This window comes from Cupressus sempervirens, chromosome 2 (assembly GCF_028749045.1).
Source record: "Cupressus sempervirens isolate cs-2001-9-10 chromosome 2, ASM2874904v1, whole genome shotgun sequence".
NCBI lineage: Eukaryota > Viridiplantae > Streptophyta > Pinopsida > Cupressales > Cupressaceae > Cupressus > Cupressus sempervirens.
Window position 1 is genome coordinate 175,263,619 of NC_143119.1, and position 7,086 is coordinate 175,270,704.

Genomic DNA, 7,086 nt, shown 5'->3' on the forward strand with positions numbered 1-7,086 from the left:
TCTGAAATATATACTTGTTATAGAATAAATTCAAAAAAGATTACGATTGATTATAAAATAATCCATTTTATTTTCATTGCTGCTAGATAAACGATTATCATAAAAATATCTCAAACATTACTTATAATGATCGCGCGACCTTCGACCCTACGTCGACCTGAACGTAACTTTCGCGGAACCCAGACGTTACTGCTATTAATTCTAACCAATTAATTCTAATCAAAAGTTTCAACGAACCCGCGTGGAATGCAGTAAATCACGCTCACACGCGATTCAATCGTTGAATTTGACTGTAACACATTAGAGGGCCAGACAAATGAGTGTATTGACTCTGACTTCTACTGTCGGTAACTAAAGTAAAGTCAATTTGGCGTATTGACTACGTTAGCTTTTGTATGGTTCTCCACACACCTCATAATTTTCTTTTTCTTTTTTCTCCCACCGCCCTCCTCTCCTATTAAACTGGAATTCATGTTCCTCTCACTATTGCAAGGATAGTGAAAATGGAAGGACGGCCCCTTCATCTACACTCCTGCCGCTTTCTTTCGGTTGTCTTCACAATATTTATGTCATTTGTCTCTCCTTCATTCTCAGCTTGTCCAGAATTCATCAAATGTGGGAATCAAACCTTCGGATATCCCTTCGGAGCAAAGAAGAGCGGCTGCGGTGACCCTGCTTTTCAGCTTGAGTGCGATCGTAAAGTGAATATGCCTCTAATTAACATCAGTGGTTACCAATACTACATACTGAAACATCTTAGTCGCCACCCAAAACAGGATCCTGCGTATCCCATTAGAATAGTTGATAGAAATATGTGGGGAGATGCTTGCAACCCGTCGACCAGTAACCGCACAATGGAATTGTGGTCCAGCCCTCAGTTTCGCATGTCTGGCGAGTACATCAATATAAGTCCGTGGCGAAATTGTAGAGAAGATCTCAGAGAATACATGTCCAGTGCCCCTGATCAAGTGTATGCTTTAGAATGCAATAGTAGTTGGTACTATTCAACCTCTACTTTGGGTAAGTACCGTAAATCATCAGTGCAGCTACCTGTTCAAAAATTCGACAGAAGTAATCGACCGATATTTGGAAGTGTATATGATGGATTCAAAATTAAATGGAGTCTCGGTGCGCGTTGTGAGCAATGCCAGTCAAAGAAAGAGCTTTGCTTTTACGATACTAGTAATTCGACTCAGTTGAGTTGCAAATCATGGGGCCGGCCTGGTAAGAGTCGTAACTCATTTTTTACTTGTTTGACACATGAAGGAAAAGCATTAAACTTTTATGTCTAGAGAAATGAATTGTTGCCTATATTTCCTAATCGTGCTCGAAATAATAACTATCTCTGTCATTGTTTATAACTAACACTATGCAGATCTGATGAGGAGCAATCACAATAATGACAATCAAATAACAAACGATACAATTTAAAAAGGAATCATATGGCAGACTCCTCCTAGCACTTCTTACTCTTCAACTAGAGCTTTCTCAATCACTTGATTACACACACTTCCAATCCCAACTAACAATGAATTCACCTTCACATGTACATTGTTTAATGTCTCCAATCGGCAATAAACCCCTTGTTTGGGTAGAATCTTTATCTTGTTTAATTTTGCACATGCTTGATTAGTAATATATCATACATGTTAGAATAACTCTTTCCATGAGTATCAGGCCTTCATCCTAATGGAAAGATCTTCATTTCCTTAAAAACCTACTGCAGCAAATAAATAATTAAAAGAAATCTACTGATTTTGCAACAGGCGTAATAGCAAACCTATAATAACATGAAACTTATCAACAAAGTACTTGGAATGATGAAGGAAACGTTATTAATGCACTTGTAAAGCCAACCAATCGGTTTGCAAACCTCAATATGGAATTTGAGTTGCAGAATATCTAAGTTTTAATATTGTTGTTCACCAGTCTTTCAATATTTTTCCCTCCCCTTTACATCAGAGACTCTTTCCAATTTATAAGACACCCTATAATAACTGACTCCAACCAATTATCATCGTTGAGTTGGGTATTTTAAAATTATTACAAACTAAACTTCCCTCTAAACCAGCCATTACCTTTTTTTATTTAATGTTTGAACTTGAAAAACCATACAATTGTTTTATTAAACATTAAACTCATTTCTATACCTAAACCTATTTGAAGACCTAATATTATTTTAGCATCATGATAGGTTCCAAGACTGCCCAATTGATTTGATGACCTTGTTTACACATTCCTTCCTTCTGATTTGTTTTGAGGATCTTTGTGATCTTTATAATCTTCAACTGTGGCTTGAACATTTGAGGTGCTCCTGCACCAAGATCGCTCTAACACTGCTAATAAGACTGCTATTGTTCTTGGTAAGGATTCCTTCCTCTTCAATGTACACAACTTTTACGTCTAAAATGTGGCAGAAATGGGCCAGTTTGTTCATCAAGTACATTGTTTCAATCATTTTTATAGCACTTCTCTCTATTAATCACTTAAAATATCTAATTAGATCAATGTTCTAATACAGGTAGCCCTCTGGGAGGAGCCGCACCGATGGCAGCACTAGCAGTGCTTTGTATTTGGTGTGTTAAGAAAAGAAGGCGGCGTCATTCCCGCGAGGTCGGTGGTATGTACAGTAATTATCAGAAAAATGGCATGGAAGTAAATTGCTGTCTGATAGAGAATTTGGCCATATTTTCCTATCAAGAATTGCAACAAGCGACAAAGTTCTTCGATGAGGAGAACTTGCTTGGAGGTGGAGGGTTTGGCGTGGTGTACCTTGGTGAACTTCACGACGGACGTTCTGTAGCAGTGAAGAGGTTTTATCAGGATAGCTCCAGATCAGTTGAGAAATTTATGAACGAGGTACAGTTGCTGTCATCCCTTTTTCATCCAAACCTTGTTCGTCTCTATGGCTGTACTAGTCCGCAGAGTCCAATGCTACTGCTTGTTTACGAGTTCGTGCCAAATGAGACCTTGTCGAAACACCTCCATAGTAGCCGAAGAACTCTCACAGGATTGCCTTGGGCGACTCGTTTGAACATTGCCATAGAATCCGCTCAAGCCTTGGCGTATCTCCACAGCATGAATCCGCCCATATTTCACAGAGATGTTAAATCCACTAACATTCTTCTGGACGAATATTTCAGAGCAAAAGTTGCAGATTTCGGGCTTTTCAGATTGGTGCCTCTGAATGTGTCAGATATCACGACTGCTCCTCAAGGCACGCCCAGTTATGTAGACCCAGAATACTATCAGTGCTTTCAGCTCACTGAGAAATCCGATGTTTACAGCTTAGGAGTTGTTCTTCTGGAGATCATCTTGCCAAAGTGGCAGTTGATACTATGAGAAATAGAGATGAAATAATCCTCGCTAACATGGCAACCGACAAGATAATAAGAGGAGTTTTGAATGAATTGGTCGATCCAGATTTGAAAATTGAAAGAAATGAGCAAGTGAAGGTCAGTGTTGCTGCAGTTGCGGAGTTGGCGTTTGAGTGCCTTGCCATTGAAAGGGATTTTAGACCAACCATGAAACAAGTTGCTGCCCGTCTCGCAGAAATCGAGGTGCTGCAGCACAGCACAGAAGGTCAGTGTTGCTGCAGTTGAATATTATTATCTATTCAATAAAAATGAAAATTGTTGGGCTTCAAACACTTGACATTTTGGAATAAACATGGGTAATAATCTATATTGGTGTCACATTTGGTTGTCACCTAATAAGATAACCTCATCTTTGCCATTACTTTTAAGTATCAATTAATATAGTAAATGCTAGAATCTTATATTCTGTAAAATAAAGATAGAAAATGCTCTATCTTATATTTTGTAAAATCAAGATAGAAAATCTCTATTTTATACTCTAGAAAACAATAAATGACTAACAATACATATTAGAGACTCAATAGTCATTCCTTGCATGTGCAAGAAGATGAGAAATTTTGTGGGATTCATAAACTTTACATGCAGTTTGTAGAAATTATTTATTGGAGGTAAAAAAGTGCCCACTAATTTAAAACCCGATGACATGCTCCCAAGTTTATTCGCGACTTTTAGAAAAAGTGAAAGCGTGTGCCCATTTTCTTCCAAGCCCCAATCTCCCATTAAAGGACAATTATCACCTTTTCACAATTCTTAGCACATTGAAAAACATAAGTTAATGCTTTGCAGAAGCATGTGACATGATATTACAAAGCTCAATTACTCTAGCGTATAGCACACATTTCTCTAAATTTGCATATTTGTATTGCTATCTAGATCTCTCCATATTTCAAGCATAACAGGATTTTGAAGAATTTAAATAGCTAATCATGAGATTATATCTATATTATTATCCATGAAGAAGATCATGTTTATAAATGCAGTTGCAGAGGGAGAGGGAAAACAATGTTTTCTATTGGTTACTTTGGGCAACATTTTTTCTAACTGTAGGATCAACATAGAGCTTTTTCTTGTATGCCTAAATTATAGGTTTAATAATTATTACTATTTGACACACTATTGATTGGGCGAATTCACTAAATTTTGCATTAGCAATAAACAAGAAATTTGTTTTGTCTTTCTAATGTATTAGCACCTATTTAAAAAATCCATCAACCTACAACATTCTTGCATTATTTCAGAATTAATGAAATTTTTTGGTTGGCTTTTCTTGTTTTCTCTAGGTGCAATTTGGTAAAACATTGCTAATGACCAAAGTTTCTTTCTCCTTCCTCAAAACTATATTTGAGTGATTGGTATAAATGTTAGTTCCTTGAAATTCACATTATCATAAATTGATTTGGGGTTCATGCAAGAACAACAAACATGTGTTTTTTGGGTGGTATTTCCTACAGACCATTAAGCTAAAAAAATCAAGAGATGAAAATAAAGACTTGGAACAAATTGGCTTTCTACATTAATGAAAATTATAATTGTTGAAAGGTATTATTTCAATCTCATGATTTTTCTTTCTATGATACCTGTAATGATGTAGTGATTGCCAATGGACTATTGATTCTAACCTTAAGCCCTTAACTTGTGCATGACCATTTAAGGGTCATTGCTCATTAGATTCATTGCAAGCTCATTCCCCCCCCCTCCATTTCTCCTATTTCCTCATCTCTCCCTTCCCCTTCTTGCTTTATTTCATCTCCTTCCCCCTCTTAGGTCATTTATTACCCCTTATTATCAACTATATCTACCTCTTATCTTGCTTCCTCTCACCCTTTTCTCATCCTCTCTCTTACATATATCTCCCCCTTATATATCATCTTTCACCCTCTCCCCTCCCTCTTTTCACCATATCATCCCCTAATTTAAATTCTATCTCTACCTCGTGTCTCTCACCCTCTCCCAATTCTCATTTGTGCTCCCTTAAATATATTCTTTCACTCTCTCCCCTTCTTATTTTCACCATATTATCCCCTAATTTAACCTTTATCGAGATGACACCTTGATTACATGCTCATAGTGCTCTATATATAATGAAATTTCTCTAGACTAAAATCAATACATGAATCATTTTTAAACATTAATTGTTATCTTCAAACTAAAATTGAATTGATTGAGGGATTTATTAAATATTTAGAAATTTCATATCCTTATTTTGTTTTAAAATATATGTATGCTAGTTGACATATATTTGTAGATGTCATAATTTTTTAACTTCCACAATCACATTTCTCATATGAACCAATTAAACTAGCAACCCAACATAAATCACAAGTTGTTTAATTATCATTATTAATCAACATTAACACTTTGGATAATGAATTGAACAAATGCTTGTTGATTTAAAGGAGATAGGAACTGATTTGGAGCACCCATAAACTATGTACTCAATCTCTTTATTCTTATTATATATTGGGTAGTGGCAATACTTTCATGTATCCTCCTAATGCCAACCTTATACATTACATTAATATGTGAGCAAGATTAACCAATCCTATACATCAAGTGCCTTGTGCCACTACCTTGTACAATTTGAGTATCCATTATAGATCATGACACTACTTGATATAGCCACACTAAATTTCCCAATCAATGTGTCTTTGTCCATCTATAACACTTGTAATAGGAACAATCTGATTTAAATATTTTTCAACAATAATGAGTAGTGTCTTTATTTTCCCTTGTACCAACAACCCTCAAATGCATCCTTAATTGATGACCAACTTCCTAATTACATTTTAGATGACTCTTATTTTCCTCTACTTGTTTAACATAAGAAATAACTACCAAGTGTATAAAACTACTTATTGATGATCATAAAGACATTTGTTAGCTTATTATCCACAAGATAAAACTATAATAAAATAACTATATCAATTAATTATTTCACATCTATGTTCAATAAAAGACAACCAAAATTGAATAAACAATAGACATTTTAATACTAAGCTAGAACACACACCACCAAATTATTGACATGAATACCATCTATTCATACCCAAAAATATATTAGCCAATCAATATACCAATTCTTAGAGTAATTACCTCATCTAAGAAGGAAATGGTTATCTAGTCCCTTTACAGGACCTCCAACTTCAATTTTAGACCTTAGGATTCATATTGAAAGAGTTATGGACCATAAAACAAGTTGTTGGTGTCTTTAAAAATACTATTAATATGTGAATATCCAATAGCACATGAGAGATAAAAAAATCATTCCAAGAACTTTGAACAAAAGTAGGGAATTAGTTTCCAATGAAAATTCATTAAATTTACATTACAAATCATCTTATACTTTTAGTTTTCTCTCCTTTTTCCTCATAATGACTCATAAAGTCTTTAAAAAAAACATAATTAAAACAATTACTAAAAATTAATACACAATCAATAACATGAAACAATAAAAATTTCTAATAGAGAATTTTGGAAATCTACTCACTTCATAAACTTCTAACATAGTTGTCACACAATCAAAAATTAATGTTTTCTTAGGTTGACATGTAATCTACAAGGTGATGTGCTTTAGTCTACTAACTAGTTATAAATTAAACAAATATTCAACGGTTATTAATGTGTATGAAATCTGTTGGATAAAATGTGGACATCCATGTAACTTAGAACTTTTAACAGGGGAAGCGCGACAAGTTCGCTTGCGTAATTC

General features: G+C 34.9%; 1 pseudogene across 1 annotated transcript; it reads left to right on the forward strand.

Annotated features, from left to right (window-relative positions):
* Nucleotides 1-503: 503 nt before the first annotated feature.
* On the forward strand, nucleotides 504-3,647 carry LOC149571635 (LEAF RUST 10 DISEASE-RESISTANCE LOCUS RECEPTOR-LIKE PROTEIN KINASE-like 1.4; annotated as a pseudogene). The gene is made up of 2 exons (XR_016360253.1): nucleotides 504-1,224; nucleotides 2,522-3,647. The product of XR_016360253.1 is annotated as an LEAF RUST 10 DISEASE-RESISTANCE LOCUS RECEPTOR-LIKE PROTEIN KINASE-like 1.4 (transcript).
* Nucleotides 3,648-7,086: the final 3,439 nt, after the last annotated feature.